This window comes from Galeopterus variegatus, unplaced genomic scaffold, assembly GCF_000696425.1.
Source record: "Galeopterus variegatus unplaced genomic scaffold, G_variegatus-3.0.2 Scaffold3116, whole genome shotgun sequence".
Classification (NCBI taxonomy): Eukaryota; Metazoa; Chordata; class Mammalia; order Dermoptera; family Cynocephalidae; genus Galeopterus; species Galeopterus variegatus.
In genome coordinates, this window is record NW_007729227.1 from 167,293 (window position 1) to 186,176 (window position 18,884).

The 18,884-nt window shown below is 41.8% G+C and overlaps 1 long non-coding RNA gene across 1 annotated transcript; it reads left to right on the forward strand.

Annotated features, from left to right (window-relative positions):
- Positions 1 to 6,425: 6,425 nt before the first annotated feature.
- On the forward strand, positions 6,426 to 17,194 carry LOC103599815. Its single transcript, XR_551325.1, has 3 exons — positions 6,426 to 6,641; positions 6,737 to 6,777; positions 17,091 to 17,194. It is a non-coding gene; the product is annotated as an uncharacterized LOC103599815 (long non-coding RNA).
- The last annotated feature ends 1,690 nt before the right edge of the window (positions 17,195 to 18,884 follow it).

Sequence of the window (18,884 nt, forward strand, 5' to 3'; positions counted from 1 at the left end):
ACTGAAGGATCCTTAAGTCCAGCAACAAAGATGCTGTCCTGCATTCTGCAAATATCCAACAGAGCACTCTCAGAGTGTTCTTGGATCACCTACCTCTGAATCAACAAGAATGTTGGTTAAAGGGCAGAATCCCAGTTCCTACTCTAAGCTAGATGGCTCTTGGGGCCAGAGCTTGGGTGCTCTGCACTTGCGGCAAACTGCCCAGAAGGTTCTTCTGCACCCCAACTCACCAGAGGCTCCAAAATGTTTGCAGGATGACTGGCATCAATGTCTTCTCTAAACAGACATTGTTTGGTCTGCCCCCTTTGGTTCTGGGGAGTGCCCTGGGATCCTTCTAATACAGCTTATTTACTCAACCCAGCTCAAGATGAAATTTAGGCAACTACAACAAATAGATTACTGAATAATTAATAGATTGGAAAAAGAGTTTGGAATGTAGTAGCAAGCAGCTCTGTAGAAAGTTTATTCAAATTTATATCCCAGTCAGGACAAGATGAGAGGGTTCTGTCCCCTAAATCCTTCACAATTCTGGGTATTTCCCTTTCCCTTACTTTCCTTAAATTTTTTCTCCAATTTTACAGGTGAAAAAAAAGTCACTTTAAATCTTTATTAATTTTCTTCCTGGTTTGAAAGAACCATTGTCATATGTTTTTTGGCCATTTTTATTTCTTCTTTTATAAATTTATTGTGCCCAATTTCCTATTACTACAATTGTTTTTATTTTTATTTGTAGTACTTTTCAAATACTAAGAATGTTTAAATTGCAAGTTTCTTGTATTTTGAGTCCCAACTTTCTTTTTTTTAATTTAATAGAGTTAAATATACTGGTCATCTCTTACACGTTGTGTTTGAAAGGATGCGTCTTCTTTATGCATCTTCACGGTCTAGCATCCCACGCACAGGCAGCAGACTTTGAGAGTCTGCACATGTGATGGGATGTCAGAGCTGGAAGGGCAGAAGTTGCCAACTGGTCCATCGGCCTAACCCAGTCTTCTTGGCTCCTGAGAGACTATGAGGGTTAATTTTAGATGTCAACTTGTCTGGATTAAAGAATGCGTAGAAACCTGGTGGAGCATTGTTTTGGGGTGTGTCTGTGAGGGTGTTTCCAGCAATTAGCATGTGGGCCTGAGTGGACTAGGGTGGGAAGGATCCACCCTCAATCTGCACCATCCAATCCTCTGGGAGACCAAACAGAACAAGAACACAGGAAAAGCAAAACTCTCACTCTATCCTCTGGAGCTGAGATACACTTTTCTCTCCTGTCCATGGATGTCATAACTTGAGGGTCTTCAGCCTTTGGGTTCCAGGACTTACACCAGTGGCACTCCCAGCTCCCAGGCTTTTGGCCTCAGATTGCAAATCACACCATTGGCTTCCCTGCTTCTGAGGCTTCCAGTCTTGGACCACGCACTGGCATCCAGTTTGCAGATGGCCTATCGTGAGACTTCTCAGCCTTCATAATACTGTGAGCCAATTCTTCTAATAAATCACCTTTCGTGTTTTTATATACATATCCTACTGATTCCATCTCTCTAGAGAACTCTGCCTAATACAGAGGCACATCCAGGCCTGCAAGCAAGAGTCTACCTTCCACGTGGAGGGCTCTTTTTGTTACATCAGCTGCCCTGTCATGGCTTGCCAAGAGAAAGTAAATTCCACAGTGATTGAATTTTAGAGCTGGGTGTGGATTTAATACACATAGGCACCTCATGCTCCAGGACAAAAATCAAGACACTGTGCTGATAGCATAAAATATTCTGGCCTCTCTAAGCTTGCCTGAAAAGTGCCGAAATATTTTCCAAAGTAGCTGTACTAATTTAAATTTGCACCTGAAGCACATGGGAGTTAAGGTTGTACTATAACCTCTGTCTATTTTCCTTTCTTTTATTTATTTATTCATTAAAAAATGTACATTCTTGGTATTGTGTTTTGTGCTTAAAATACTATTTCAAAAAGTTTGTGGAAAAATAGAATTTAAAGACAATATAAATCTTTTGATGAACTTTTTGAAGTACCCTCGTACAGTAAAACATAGCATATTCACATGTCCCCATTATGGAACTTTATTTCATGGATATTATTTTAGAAAGATACAATAGAAATTGCTAGTTATCCCAGGATATCCATTCTTTGCCCCTGTTATATGGGAATCATAATCTTAGCTATGCACAAGTCTTATTTCCCAGACTTCCTTACAAGACAGGCAGGGCCCTCCTGGCCATTGAGCTAGGAGTTCAAGCTACAGAGGTGACATCTAAAACCCATCCTTAAAAGGAAAGAGCGTGAACGGTGTGACCCTCTCTTACACCCCCCATTCTGCCACCTACAGTCATTAGGGACCACAGCACGAGATGTTCACAGAACAAGCCGAAACCAGCTGGGGATTTTCCATGAGAGAAAAATTAAGCTCACACTTTATTAAATGCTTTGTTATGTTGGATTTTACTATTTCAACAACAGCTGAGCCTACATTTTAAGTTAATATGGAGACCCTGGTTGCTGCCACCTCTCCTCTGCGTGGTTAGGAGCACACTGTTCTGTGTGAATCTCAGACTCTTCACAGATAAAGGTGGGTCTTATGCCCCTCCCTTGTGGCAATGCGAGGATTTGAGATTTTGTGTACAAAAATGCATTTTTCATATCTTAAAGGGTGCTTAGAACAGTTCGGCTTCAAACTGGAGCCTTATTACTCTTCTAATTGTAATTTCAGGAGGAATTGAGAAGAGTCTTAGTGCTGATGGGGGATTGATTCCACCACCCTTCTTATAATGATATAAAAATTGTATGGACTAATATCTCACATATGCATATGAATATAAAAGATGAAATGTGTTACCTAGCTAGAACTCATGTGTTTTCCTAGAGGATCTGAGGTAACTAATTTCCTGCCTGATTCCTCCTGGGCAGATCCTCGAGTTTCTCTGAGGCACGCAGGAAACCCTCACCCCTGCGCTCTTTCTTGCGTCCTGAGGACTTTCCTCCCAGAGTCACGCTGAGCAGACATCAGGACAAAAGCATTGACACAGGGACAAGCAAGTCGGTTTCTGTTCCCAACTCTAACTGCCCACGTGCTTTGAAACTGAATTGCAAATTTTGATTCGAAGGCTCAAGTTGCTCACAGGAAAACTGCGCAGAGCTTTGACTGTCACTGTGTAAGATGATGGCAAAGTGTTTTGTGAACTCCAGGTCTGACCAGCAGGGGCAGCGTCCTCCCCTCCCTGCCCCGTCTTCACAACTACCTCTCCTCTCCTTGCTTGCGGCCACTGTCCCATAGTCCTCTGGAGGTACAAGCACCCTGTCAGCTCGGCTCTGCCAGTGCATGGCACCTGCCCCACAGCTCCTCCCTGACTTTGTGACTTCTAGCACCCGAAAAATTCATGCAAAGGGATGCAGGAACTTTTCTCTGACCAAAACCCCTGTCCTTCTCATCAGCCAAGCAGATGGAGCTAAAATTTGATCATGGGCTCATTTCTAGAATGATCTGCAATCTTTTGTATGGTATTCTTTCTCACCTTTCTTTTTTCTCTCCTTTGCTGGCCTGGCACATGTGAGTTGTGAAGATATTATTTCCCTTTATACACCCCCATCTCAAAGATGTATCCATCACTTCCATTCTACAGATCACCAGCCCATAAATCCAGAAACAAACTCTAAAATACAGGAACAAAGCAGGGAATAAGGGTGGCTTTCCAAGTCAGGTGAAAAAAGAATGGATTATTGAATAAATGAGTTGCAATATTTGACTATGCATATGAAAAACAAGTTGTTTTCCTTTATGACACAGGATATACAATATATTTCATTAAACAAAGTACATATGACTCAACTAAAAAATTAAAGAAAATGTAAGAGAACCATTTGAAGCTTTCAAATGAAGGCAACAGCTTTCCTAAACAAGAAATAATAAGTAAAGACTTTTACATTATAAAACGATAAATAATACCAATATAAAGAAAGTTAAAAGAAAAAGACAGATATATGTTTGCAGTTGTGTTTATATGGAGAGATAAGATACACACACACGATATACACACACATATGTGCTTGTATAATTAATACAAAAGGTTTATGAATTTAAAACCAAACATAAAAAGGCAAATATCAAATGATAATCATTGGTCAGTTCATTTAATATTTCTAATTTTCCATTTTCCAAGCCTTAGGAGAAGAATCTCCCCCTCTTTTTTTCCCACTCTTTGAAGTTGTTCTGAACAATGAAATATGAATAGAAGTAAAAAAAAATATATATGATATTAACCCACTGAGAATTTGGGATTGTTTGTTACTACAGCAGTATATTCTAACCTATCTTTATTGGTACAAAACCCAGTTGAAAATGGGAATGAAGTAAATTGTCATTTCATAGGACAGACACATAAATGGCTTATAAAATGCATTAAAAGATATACAACTTCACTAATCACAAAAATGAATTCTGTTCTTTTTCTATTGCAATAGATATTTCAACTGTCAATAGCAGTGTGATAAATAAATTCAGATATATGTTATTAGTTAAATGATACGATATGTAGCCACTAATAAAAGACTTATATCCCTAGATACTTACACAAAGTTGCACATAATCTATTACTAAAAGGTAACTTAAAGAATAAAATATCTTACTATTTTCAAATCAAAACGAAAATGGGAGATGAAAGAGAGAGAATCTAGAATTATATGTATCAAACTATATAGAGAAATTTACTGTAGGGAATAGAATATGGGGATAAAGTACAGAGAAAAATCTTTCAAGAGCTATTTTGTATACTTTTAAGGATTGGTGGTATTTGGGGTGATTTTTCTTTCTTAGTTTTGCTTTCCTGTATTTTCCAGAACAGCTACATAATAGAGCATAAGCTTAAAGTCTAAAAAGAAAAAAAATAGAGTAGTGCACAGTGTAATTAGAAATTATAAATTTTGCTGTTTTTTAATTCAATAGTTATTGAAAAGATGTGTTTCAATGCATATATGTACCATATTTCAAATGTAGGTAGATATCGTAATGAAAATGCTACACACTTAAATTGAATTTTAAAAAGTCAAATTTTTTTTATTCTCTCAATTTATTGGTAAAATGAGAGAGTTGGATTGTTGGATTTTACTTTACCTACTGGCATGGAGGACAGCTATACCCTTTAATGCCCAATGTTAAGACATCTGTTGTCATTTGCCATCCATTGACCTACAGACCCTTTGTTCTTCCTCTTGTAGAAAGCTATGTCTCTGTCAACATGCTACTCTCACCACCTGAATGATGAAATTTTTCCTACTACATGTGTGGTATGGATTAGAGCTGGAGCTGAACTTTCCCCAGAGTCACTCTGCAAGCTCATGCATGAATTGGCTGGAGTTTTTTGGATACAGACACAAGCTACGAGTCTCCTGGGTCAGAGGCAGGAGACTTCATAGTGCAGCACACAGCAGGAACATCACGTGTCTGCAGCAGCTCCACCCCACATCCCAGGTCAGCATGGTGGGCCCAGATGGATGCCCCCCACGCAGTGGGCTGCACTTCGGCTGAGGACCCTGAGCTCAGGGAAGCTGCTGCTTCGATACTGAACAGTGAGCAAGGCTGTACTTGGGTCTGGGAACCAGGCACAGCACGTGGCCAAGGAATGCAGTCCTGCAAGGAGACCTCTTGCCTCCCAGAGCCACCAGCCCTGGAAACAACTCTGCAAAGGGGCTCAGGTAAAGGAATAGACAAGCTTGTGATTTGGACTAGCTCAGCAAGACATGTAGGGCTGCAGGATGCCCACGGCAGACCGCTTCCCACCTTGGACTGGGTGGTTTTGTAGGGAATTTATTTTCAGATCTCAGGATTCTGTCAGTTGATTTTATCCAATATTCCTTTTTATTGTTTTGCCTTGACTTGCACTGAGTCTGCTGCTCTGGCTTTTGACTCTCCCTTCCTACCTTCTTGTGATGGACATGAACCTCCCATTTCAGATTCCCCAATATTCCTTTTTATTGTTTTGCCTTGACTTGCACTGAGTCTGCTGCTCTGGCTTTTGACCCTCCCTTCCTACCTTCTTGTGATGGACATGAACCTCCCATTTCAGATTCCCGATGAGTCAAACTCAGCCTCTGTCTCTCAGGAGCCCATAGTCCTGCACAGAGATGCTCACCATGTGCTGGTACCACGAATAAAAAAAGCATGAATGACTAGCTTAACCTGGGGTGGAGGTGGAGGGTTGGGTGCAGTGAAGGGAAAGTCGTGAGGTCAGGGAAGCCACGGGAATGGTGTTTGGGAGCTGAGTATGTGAAGTGTGGGTACAAGTCAGATTGCTGCAGTGATTGGCAGGACGACATCCACATCACAGAGGAAAGGGAGGCACCAGGCCACAGGGAAGAAGAAAATGAATTACTTGAAAATTATTTTTATTTTTCATTTTATTATTTTCATTATTAAAGGTTATAGATGAGGAAAATGAGATGCAGAGACCTTAACAGTCTCACTTAGTTTCACTGCTTGCAAAATGAGGATAGTGACTCTTCTAAAGAGCTGGAGAGAACACCTGTCCTATGCTTGAGCTGACTTCATGAGCACTGGGAAAATCTGCTGTGGACACACGTGACTCCAGGCTGGGATCACCAACTATAGGACACAGCTGCCTTTGGGAAAAAAGCCTGATCCCGACAAAGTAAGTGAATCTCCACGACTCTAAACTTACCTGCCCATCCACAAGCTGGTTGCAGACTCCTCTATATTTGACTACAGTTTTCATGTTTTCTCCAGGTGTGTTGAAGACATACCCATATGTCAAGACCAGATAATAGGTAATTCTCACTATATATTTATCCTGTAACTACTGACTTTTACTCGGGCCTCTCCTACTTTGTCTTTACCTGTCGACACCCAAGTTTCTGTCTGTGGTAGGCTAAGTTGTTCTCTGAGCTGAATGACTCCACATTCCATGGAAATCACCTAGGAGAAATAGCAAATATTTTCATTTTGAAGAGTAGATGCATTTAGTGCACAATTTCACAGGGAGAATTGCTTTAATGTGTTTATTTGATGCTGTTGAATTTTTTTCCTATTCTGGAGTACTCTAAAATGCAAAACAAACTATTTAATGGAGCCCCAGGAGGTTAAGCCGAGACTAAAGGGTGGTTACAACAGAGGTACGGATATTGGACTCACAAGAGGGGACTTGCTAATGGCACTGACTTCTTTGGCCGAATGGGCTGGGTGGTGAGATAGTGAGTTCACTTTAAGGAGAGATATTTAAACCAAGCCTCGATGGAGACCTGTTCCTTAAGGATGCCAAAGTGAATTTTGGTGATATTTAAGCCCACCACATGTATTTTACAGAGGAACAAATGTTCGTGAATAAATAAATTTTGCATATGATTACAAAGAAGTCAACGGTCTCTATAGTAGAGGCAGAGCGAGGAGCTCATCCGTGTCCAGGTTCTTTGGACTCCATCAAAGGACAGGGCTTGGGAACTCAGAGGGAGGCCTCCCTGGGCTGCCTGAGGGCAGTGAACAAGCAACTCTGCATTTCCACCCCTTTCATCATCCCATTTCAATTCAGTTGTGGAGATTTGAGACAGAAAAAAGCAACAGACGAACAAAACCTACTTCCTTGAAAACTTGTAGTTAAGCTCAGGACAACTTCATAGAATGCAGGGGTGGGTTAACCACCTTATGTCCAAAATCTCCCAAAATAGTACTTGTTCACCCACACGGCAGTTTGGAAATAGGTTCATTATACTGTGTTGTCCTCGTTCTTTTCCATTAAGGATAAGATTAAGTTCAACCACAGTTTCCTGAGAAGGTGGCATTGAATGATTTCAAGTTTTGGTGAGAATAAATCTTTGCTGGTGTGAGGAAAGATGCTGTTCATCATTTTTTTACTTATATTTACTTCATGCATTCCTAAACTCACGGAGAGGCTGCTGATCCTCTCTATGAGATAGACAGAGGGCAGTGTTCTGGAGCTATGCATTCTTTACCAAGTTAAGTGTTTTAGTACATGCTAATATGTCCACTCTGGTACAGATGATTGCTGCCTTTGCACGAAGTTGACAACCTACCATTGTGCTTGTCACATGCAGAGTCCAAGCAATTGAAGATTGCTGCAGAAACTTACACAAGTGTCCTGTGTGTTAACGATAAATTAACCAATGCCAAACTGAGTGCCCACTCAGCAGAGCTCATCAACACTATAATGCTTTCTATAATCAACTAACTTGATCTCCACAAAAATTATTTAATTCTGTGCTTTGCTGTAAGATTTTTCTCCACCTCAACCCACCCAGCCCCACCAGCACTCTGAATATGTGATTTGGCCCCTTGCTTCATACAGAAAGTAGAAGTCACAGAAGAAAACTCAGCAAACAAATTGACCTAACTGTAAGGAAAGAATGAGCTTCCCTTAAGAGATGCATTAGTCAGGGTGGAATTAATGTAGTAATCCCGAAATTCTCTGAGGCATCCTGGAGGAGAGAGCACATGAGTAACCGTGGTAGTGTTGGGAAGGTCTATCCTCACTATGGGGGAAGAGAGAAGAAAACACGCAATAGGTAAAGACAAGGAAAAAGGTTGAGGTATTAAGTAAGTGGGTGGTATCAGCTTGGACTTATGGTTTACCTTATGCATTATATCTATTACCCCAGCTCTTTCCACCCAAACGGCCTGGAGGCAATGGCACCTGTAGCAGTGAGCATACCTAGTGTCCAGAATGTAAGAAAAGTGGCTGATCCCATGGCCGGAGTGGGGAAAGTTCAAGCAGAGCCAGAAACATCTTGCACCAGAAGGAGGCATTTGATATGGGTTTTCATTGGCCAAATTTGGAAACTTTTAGCTTCAAGAGAAATACTGATTGTGATAGAACACTGAATTTAAAAAACACTTGAATCCATACTAATAATTAACAGAGTAGGAGAGAGACTCTTATACATGAATGGCAGCCAATAAATATAGAAGAAGGTTACAACTTGAAAATCAGAACTTTTAGCCTCCACTGTAATGGTTGATTGAAGAAAGGATCTTCAATTTAGGTTAAAACCATTGCAGGAAAAGTTTTAAAGGAAAGAGTTATACACATTTTCTCAAAGTATTGCTTCCCAGATCTGACCAAATGATAAATTTAATATCATCATAATTATTATCTCAGACGTAGTCATCACACAAACCTCTTGCTATGATGCGAGGAAGCACTACGAGAGAACATTCTTCCATAAAATATTTAACTTTAATTGAATTTTGGAGAGCTTGGGGAGAACAAACACCCCCGGATAAAAAGACATTCTGCAGAACTCACCTGGACCCACAGGGAAAAAAAATGGAAGGACTGTTCTAGAATAAAAGAGCTTTCAAGAGCCATAACAACTAAAAATAATGTATGATTTTTTATTTGATTCTGATAAAACAATTGGAAATAATTAATGGATCTGGATGAGGAGTATATGGTCATTTATTATGCAGTCTTTAGACTTTACTGAAGAATGTAAATTTCTCAAAATGTAAATTGAGTGAGGAAAAGAGAGAAGTCAGAGGTGAGGAACATAGTTTTTGGTTGGGTACCTACTTGGGAGAGATTTAATTATGCATTGTACATACCCACATTACATCCATCGAAATTACAAAAACAGAACGGTTGTCTAGATGTTTTAATCAGAGGTGGAAGAGTGCAAAAGAAAAATCAATAATGAGCTGTTTTTCTTCTTTCAAATTCTGTTTCTGACTCTAATTGGTTAAAAGATCCAGAGAAAATTACTTAATTTTCACTTAGTTGTACCTGGTTCTTCTTGTCAATAATTAGAATGTGTTTGGGATTGACTAATGACACAGAGAGATAAAACACGAGTCTTCAGTGTGTTAGTAGTGGTGGCTTTGGGGGACATGGTGCTGGCGAGACCAGTGGGGGAAGATGGCAGACATGAACCAGGAGGGCAAAGCTTTAAGGCCACGAGAAGCTCAGACTCAGCCTCCCAGTGAGGGGCAAAGCAGAGGGAGAGGAGATCTTTTCAGGAGGTAGAAGAATTAGCTTACCTTCCATTTCTAGCAAATTTCTATTGGTTCATCTGTATGTCTCTTTAATTGTCATATACTCTGGCTAAATTTAATGTGGGCCAATTGCCACATGAAGTCTGGGTGAAAGTGGAGGGAAGACGGGCTTGTTGGGGAGCTCTGGAAGATGTTCACTGCCCTGGGACTGAATATGTGCTTTGGAAGGCCCCCATCCTGCTCTTTCTCTGGCTAAATTTAATGTGGGCCAATTGCCACATGAAGTCTGGGTGAAAGTGGAGGGAAGAAGGGCTTGTTGGGGAGCTCTGGAAGATGTTCACTGCCCTGGGACTGAATATGTGCTTTGGAAGGCCCCCATCCTGCTCTTCGGGATTTACCAATTTTTTTTTCTTATGGGATAGTATGTGTCTCTGTGAGTTAAGAGACATGGGGTGAATGTCTCCCCCAGAAACATACCGCTTTTTCTTTTTCCTTGCTGTAGCAACAGTTCCCTTGGCTACTATATCAAGTTGTTGGCAGATCCAGTCCTCGTACTGTCACACTCGGCTCTCTAACGTAGGATCTGGCAATGTCTTTACCGGAGGACTCTCGAGACATAAATGGTTTGCAGGTTAGAGACACCACGGAGGATGGCACTTCAAAAGAGGATATCCAAATGTGGTCAGCAAACATATGAAGTGTCTTCAGTGTGTTAGTAGTGGTGGCTTTGGGGGACATGGTGCTGGCGAGACCAGTGGGGGAAGATGGCAGACATGAACCAGGAGGGCAAAGCTTTAAGGCCACGAGAAGCTCAGACTCAGCCTCCCAGTGAGGGGCAAAGCAGAGGGAGAGGAGATCTTTTCAGGAGGTAGAAGAATTAGCTTACCTTCCATTTCTAGCAAATTTCTATTGGTTCATCTGTATGTCTCTTTAATTGTCATATACTCTGGCTAAATTTAATGTGGGCCAATTGCCACATGAAGTCTGGGTGAAAGTGGAGGGAAGAAGGGCTTGTTGGGGAGCTCTGGAAGATGTTCACTGCCCTGGGACTGAATATGTGCTTTGGAAGGCCCCCATCCTGCTCTTCGGGATTTACCAATTTTTTTTTCTTATGGGATAGTATGTGTCTCTGTGAGTTAAGAGACATGGGGTGAATGTCTCCCCCAGAAACATACCGCTTTTTCTTTTTCCTTGCTGTAGCAACAGTTCCCTTGGCTACTATATCAAGTTGTTGGCAGATCCAGTCCTCGTACTGTCACACTCGGCTCTCTAACGTAGGATCTGGCAATGTCTTTACCGGAGGACTCTCGAGACATAAATGGTTTGCAGGTTAGAGACACCACGGAGGATGGCACTTCAAAAGAGGATATCCAAATGTGGTCAGCAAACATATGAAGTGGGCTCACTTTCCTTAGTCATCAAGGATCGATAAATTATAACCACAAAGATGCACACCTATGCAGAGAGCTAAAATTAAAGACAGACAGTAGCACATGATGATAAAGATATGGAATGGTAACGAATCTCACACACTACTGGAGGGAATGTAAACTGGTACAAAAGTTTAGCAGCATTTAGTTAAGTTAAATATACACAAACCCTGTGAACCAGCAGTTGACTGGTAGTTTTATACCCAACACAAATGCATACTTCTACGAACTGAAAGATTTATTACAAGAAAGTACATAGCAGCCACCAAGTCAAAACAACCCAAATGTCCCCCAAAAGCATAATGGATAGTCATATATTGGAGCATCATGTGGGAATACAAAGGAATGAACTTATAGGACATGCAGCTATATGCAGCATAGATGTATCTCACGGCCATAGTGCTGGGTGAAAGAAGCCAGACATAAAATAATATGTACTGGAAAATTCCCATCATAGAGAGTTTTAAAACAAGCAAAGCTGCTCTCTCTGGCTTAGAAGTCAAGAGAATAGTTACCCTTGGGAAGAAAAGAGGGCAGCAGTTGGGAGGGGGTTGTCCTGGGCTCCGGGGCTGTGCTCACTGGGTGAGCAAGCTGTGCACTTTTCTGTGCATGTTTTACTCTGGGTCTCTCTGCATGAGTTTTTCCTCAGTAGGTCTGACCTGGACCTGCAGTCTCAGCTCAATCAACCTCCTTTTACTCTTTACACTGACTTGGTTTGGACAGTAAACAATATCCTCACCCTTGTTTACTTTAGTTTGAAAGTTTACTTCATGCCAATAACTGGGCTTTCATGAAGGGCAGGGCTGGGGCTGGGCATGTGATAGGCATTCTCCCCAGCTGGCCTGCCATCTTTGAGTGGTACGCTGTCCAGTGTCCCCTCTTACAACGTGTCCCCTCCCACCTGCATTCACTCTGTCATCACCTTCATTACCTCTCTGCCTCACATTAGCTTTGGTAACCTCCTCCTTGCAGGCGCTCCCTGCCCTCCCCAGCCTGGGCCTCGCTAACGTCGCAAGCTCAGAGTCATCCTTTCCAAGTTGCTTCCCCCAACTGATCTCTGCTTATTTTTCATTGGTTATGAATATTCATGAAATACAAAGCTGATTGTCACCCCTCACACCCAAGATGTGAAGGCCAGATCCATACTGGCAGCATGCCCATTACCACAAACTGTGATTGTACCTTGTGTCCACCACCTAATTATCCCCAACCTCACTCCCCCTCCCCTGTTTCCCCCACTCCACTTTGTATTCCAAGATACGTACTCTCTCTCTACAAGTCCAACACACCCCTGTTAGGTGCAGTAACTTATCCTTCCCTCCGTTTCGTCACCTGCTGAGTCTGGGTGCGTACAGCACCTACTAAAGCACTTGGCAATCACTAACCACTTGCTGTTGTGATGTCTGTGCAATCGTTTAGTCAGGGGACACTTATCTACTAAATGCCATTACTGCCCCATGTGCCGGGGTCCCATAGTGAGGAGTTACCCAGTCACATAAAAATGAGATAATCCTAGGGATAAGTGAGATGAAGGAAACTGAGCAAGTGACGTGATAGGGATTAACAGACTGCCTCAGATGACTGGTCCAGGAAGGCTCTGTTAAAAGGGGATTTACATACGGGGACTTAAAGATTGACAAGGACCACTTCATAAGAAAAGGGAGGGAAAAGTTCATGCAGGAAGAAGGAACAGCGAGAGTATACACCAGGAGGGAAGAGAGGCCGCACGAAGTTCAGCGTGTTGTGGTTTGTGGGGGTGTGACAGGCACGGGCAGGAAGTGGCACAAGCACGTGGGGAAAGGGAGGTGGGAGGTCTTTGGATTTTATTCCAAGAGGACATCGGTGGGGTTTTGGCATGGTAGTTCTTGATTTATGTTTTCAAAACATCACTCAGTTCTGTGGAGAAGGGATCACCAAGGGACAAAGTGAATCAGAAAAGTCACCTGGGAGGCCAGCGTGACATTCTCCTGGAAGGGGAGCTGTCGACAGTGGGCTCAGCAAGAGGCATTTTGGAGGCAGAAGGGACAGTTCATAGAGATAGATTAGTTATGGATTATAAATAAATGTCACAAATCGGTACATCCCATCAGTGAGGACTGTGTATGTGTGGTCAGGATGATTTCCATATCACCGCCCATCAAACTATCACCAGAGTCCTCATGTGGACCAGCTTCAGGAGTCTGCCAGGCGCACCCATGCAGACACATGGACTCATCCCCTGTAAAGGGCAAAGCACGGCCAGCTTCAGTGCCCACCTGGCACCTGTCCACTTGCCCCTTTCTGGAAACTTCTGGCATCACCTCACCTTTGGCATCTGCTGCAGGTTCCCTGCATTGGAGGCTGAACAAGTGAGAAATACATCCTGTTGTTACAGAAACACACCTGGGGCCACCCTGGAGGCCACACACTTCAATTGATCCAGTGCCAGAGCTCCTCTTTTTCCCCACCCATGAGCACCCCTGACCCTCCACCCTCCACCCCCAGAACGAATCTGACTCAAGCTTTCCTGAGCCTCTGGGTGAATGCAGAGAACAAGTCCCAATGGTAGTGGCAGGGCCAGGAGGCACCCTGTCCTGGGTCCCCCAACATACCTCTGAGGACCTGCCTTCCCCTTCCTCAGGATGCAGCTGGGGCCTAACCTAGCATCACTGTCTTGGGGGGTAGGATGCATGTCCCCCTGTTTGTCATGGGGCCCAAGACCCTGTTCCAACGTTCTCATCAGCACAGATGCCATGGTGGCTCCCTCCTCCCCCTGAGATAGGAGGGGCTCAGTTTCCATGGGTTCAGTTTCAGGACACACCTCTGGGTTTCAAGCCACTCCCCAAGGTCTCAGGGCCCTCTGCTTTGCTCTTCCCTAGATAGAATTACTGTTGCTTGTCGGACCTATTTTTGGCACCAGCACAGGGGAAATTGAGATCACAAGTGGTGGACTTATGCAAATCCAGTGGCTGAGCATGTTCAGTAAAAGGAATTTATATAGGATTATATAACCCCAGTGACTGAGCATGCCCAGTGGAAGGGAGTTTATCCTTTGAATGACCTTCCACTGGAGGTGCTAAAGAGCACAGAATATTCTTGAATATGTTTAGTGCATGTGCTAGGATTTGACCAATGAAAATGCTCCAAAAAGAGACCAACCAAGCATGTGCAAGACTATATTACATAACGAGCAACCACCTCCTTAGCTGAATATTCATTAGACATCATGAATATGCATTAGATAGTGGAATTACAAAACCTGAATCCCAGCAGAAGGCAGGGATGCTGCTCACTTTCCTGGGGCCAACACGCAGTTCTCCGGCTGAGGTGCGTATATTTCCTTTTGTATCAAACTTACTTTCAGCAAGTGGCTGCTCACTCTCTTGAGCCATCCTGCACTCTGTACTGAACTTTAAGTATGTATTTCTTAGTTTTGTGTTAAACCTGGTGCAGGCCCTGCTCAGTCTCTGGAGCTAGGCTGCACTCTCTCTGTGAAATCTGCATTTCTTATTCATTACATACCTGTTCTCACTTTTTACTGTGACTCTGCTCTTAAATTTTTTCCTGTGGCAGAGTCAAAAACCTGGTAAAAGGATGGGGTGGGTTGAGGCCAGCCATCAGGACTCCCCAGACCCTTCCTCCGACATCACTCCCATCATGCACAGCACACGGCTCCTCCTGTGGTTCATCCACTTCTGTGTGCGGCATGATACTTCTGCACCCTTTCTTACATCACACATTTCAGTAAAAACTATTTGGGACTCTCCATAAACACACTGAGGTTTCCTGTCTCCAAGGCTGTGATCAGGGCACGTCCTCCATCAGGATGTTTTGTTTCTCCCTTCTCCTTCCCACATAGCTCAGTTCTAAACTTTCCCATCCCTCAGCCAAAACTCTTCTCCCTTCTGATCATCAGAGATTTTTTCCATAATTCTCACCCATATTTATCCCTTTACAGCTGTGTGTTAGATCATTGGCTGTGGGACTGACCTCCCTAGCAGACTGTGAGCTCCAGTCCTGCCTCACTCCTCTCTGTACCCATAGCGCTGCACACAGTACCCAGGGAAGTGATACACGCGTACTTCTGAATGTATGAATAAAAATAAAAAATGACCAGTCACCCTAATTAGGTTCTAATTCCTCTAGAACGTGAGAAATGTTTACTTTCTTTTTTAGTTTTTCTTATACTATTGATTCAAATACATTAGACAAGATGATGGCTATCGATAAAGTCATTAGCTTTTTTCCTATGATCAACCGCCCTGCAAAATATAATGTTTCTAAACTAGTACTTGTGTTCTTCAAAGGCAGCACAGTATTTTTATTAATATTTTTTGAGAACTAGGCTCTGTGACTCGTGCAAATTAAATTGCATCTTCTTGTGGACCAGTAGACCCAAGGCCTGAGACCCAACTGATGAGTAGTAGGTGGGGATTTGCGCTTCCTGCATGGGCTTTCTTTGGAAGGCATTTCTTTCCATCACACATGCCACTAGGTGCCAGTGTTGTTCTACCAAACTCACCCTCCAAAAGTGCAGGTGGTCCCCACTTTTATATGCCTAGTGTTCTTGAAAACTATGGCTTTAACAAGAAAGTAGAGGGGCAAATCCAATGGAGAGATCAACTGCTATAACTTCTGTTGGTGCAGGTTTGACATCATCACATTAAACAAATAAACAAAAAGATTGGCTAACAGGAAGTACAGGTCCTTACTAGGTACTATTATCTCAGTTTTGAGGCAAAAAGTAAAGAATGATCCTTGCTGAGATGCTCCTGACTTTGCAAAGCAAGCATGCTTGGCTGATGTTCATTGAGCAAATGCAAAATGAACTAAAAGCTAGTATTCAGTTTGTGATACCATTGCATAAGGAACTTTCCTCTTTCTCTCTCTCTTTTGTTTCTTTTTCTCTCTCTCTCTCAATATATGTATTTCTCTTTGAGTTCTCCAGTATAAACCTCTATAGATAGCAACTTAGAATATGAATAATTTGTTTCAGCCACCCTGCAAAAGTACGAATATCTTGTACCTGAATAACTATGTTGAAATACTTACTCTAATTATAATCAGTTAAAGGCAAGCTGATACCAAGCTTGCTTGTGTTTGTAATAAGTTATTTGGCTATGCTTTGTCCTTGTGTTGTTGCATGTGCAGAAAACTGTGTGATTATGACTGTAATCAGTTTGCCATTGACCATATTAGTCACAGGAGGTAAGTAACTCGTGATTAGTGCAGCTATGCTTTCCAGAGAAGATAGATAAATTAGGTGCAACATCGGGAGAAATGAAAGCAGAAACTTACCAATGTGTTTTTTTGTGTGCGCGTGTGCACGTGCACACGTGTACAAGAGATTTCATTTTAGCTACAGTATTTTTTTTTCTAATTTAGCAGCATAAAAACATATGTGTTCTGAAGGATAAAATGAACAGGTGAATGTTATGGGTCAAAATGTTAATTATTAGAAATAGCTGCTCATGACTTATTGAATTTCCAACAGAACAAAAAGGAGCACTTTGCCTTTTTGATTCAATATTCATTTCAGGACATTTCCTGTGTTAATAGTTATGTGGCAACAGGTTAGCACTGGGTTTTGCATGGTCCCTGTGATTCAAGGCACCTCTACAGAACAGCAGCAACAACTAAAAACAACAAAACATTTTTCAAATCCCTGCCTAATGCATCAGTACCAAGCAGAGCTGTTCACGTGGTATATATCTTTACATCTTTTACAGTAAGAGTGTGATGAAGAAGCTGAAAAACTACAGAGGGAAATTTTTCAAACAGCCCTGGAGGAGACAAGTTCCCAAATTTCAGAATTTCATTGATTCAGGAAAACTCTCGTTCTTATATCTTTGAATATTGTCTCTACCAATTCTTTCTATTCTCTTCTCTGGAATCTAATAAAGTTTATATTACACTTCCTCATTTTACTTTTCATTTGTCTTTACTTTTTTTCAACAATATTTCAATATATGTATGTATATTCCAGAAGTAATTATGAACAAAACATTTGTAAATATGTCATAATTTATTCAAGTTTTGTCTGCAAATAAAATCAACATAATAATAATGACTAATTTTGTGGGGAGCAAAATAAGAAGGAGAAATGCTGAACAAAAATGCCACAGCAAAGGAGAAAGCGAGGAGGAGAAGGACACATTCTGGTTTGGGTGCTGTGATGTGAGCCCGCAGAGACGGTGGCTGCCGACAGATATCCTATCACGTCTGAACATGCCACAGTTGGTTTAATTATTCACTTGTTGAAGAACATGTGGGCTGTTTCTAGTTTGGGGGCAGTGTTTGTTTGGCCATTGTCCTCTGCAGTCCCTGAGTCTCTGTGCTGGAAAGGGGCGTTTCAGTCTCTCGGAGACAAAGGCCACCTGTGGTAGACCCCTCTGGTAGGACGGAGGGTTCCCTGGCTGCTAGTTGTTAGAAGGGCTCCTTTTCGATCTCCCTTGCTGGAGGTGACAGAGATCTTGGTTCAGTCCAAGGTAATACGAGCACACCTGAGTTGCTGTTTTGGGGTCAGGAAGTGCTGGGTCTGGGTTGCCTTCTTATGTCGGGTGGGATAACAGAGACACCTACTGCCTGCGGTACTGAGCTCCATTCCTGGGGTCCCTAGTGAGCAACGGGTTCTTCTTCCTTTTACGGCTTCCTAGGCTTCTCCTTTCATTATGTCTTACTTTAGTTCCAGGGTCTATAGTTGTATTTACTAGGGACAAAAGGATTTTCACCAACTTGTTTGGATCATTAGCCACCTGTTAATAAGTTTTTAAATAAATAGATTTAATAATTTCCTTCAGAAACATCATTTTATGATACTTATTGGAGGTGACATAGAAAACCTCCAGGGACAAATAACCATTCTGTTAATTGAAATAACATTTATGAGAGCCACAGAAAACAACAAGAGTTGCATTTGTTAAGTGAGTTGTATCAAATATTCAAGGAATATAAAATGTGCATTTTACATATGCCTTTCCAGTGAATAAAAAATAAGAGATACTCTCAAAGCAATTTTGAGTGTGGTACAATTGTAATATAAATCCCAAATTTAGGTATGTGAAAAAGAAAAACTACAGATCAAAATTATTTATGGGCATGGATGGAAATATCCTAAAAGAATTTCAGTAAACTTCAGCCAGCAATACATTAAAAAGATAAAATCCAAGTTGGGTTCCTCCCAGGAATGCAGGACTGATTCCAGATTAGACAGTCTATTCCTGTGATTCTCTACTTTGAAGATTAAAAAGAAAGACCATGTGATTTTTACAATTTATGCAAAAAAAAAAAAGCTTTTGATATAGAAATGCTAGAAACCAGTGTAACAAGATGTAGATACCTTATTAACAACATCTTGTTATACTGGTTAATAAAATATCAACATGAGAAACTCTGCTGCTTTCCAAAAAAGGTACTAAACCACATGGAGTTAATGATATTTACGCACTCTTTAGTCCCTTCACCTACAAAAAATGTAAATTTTCACAGCACAGGCTTCCATGTGCCTTGACATAGAGGAAAAC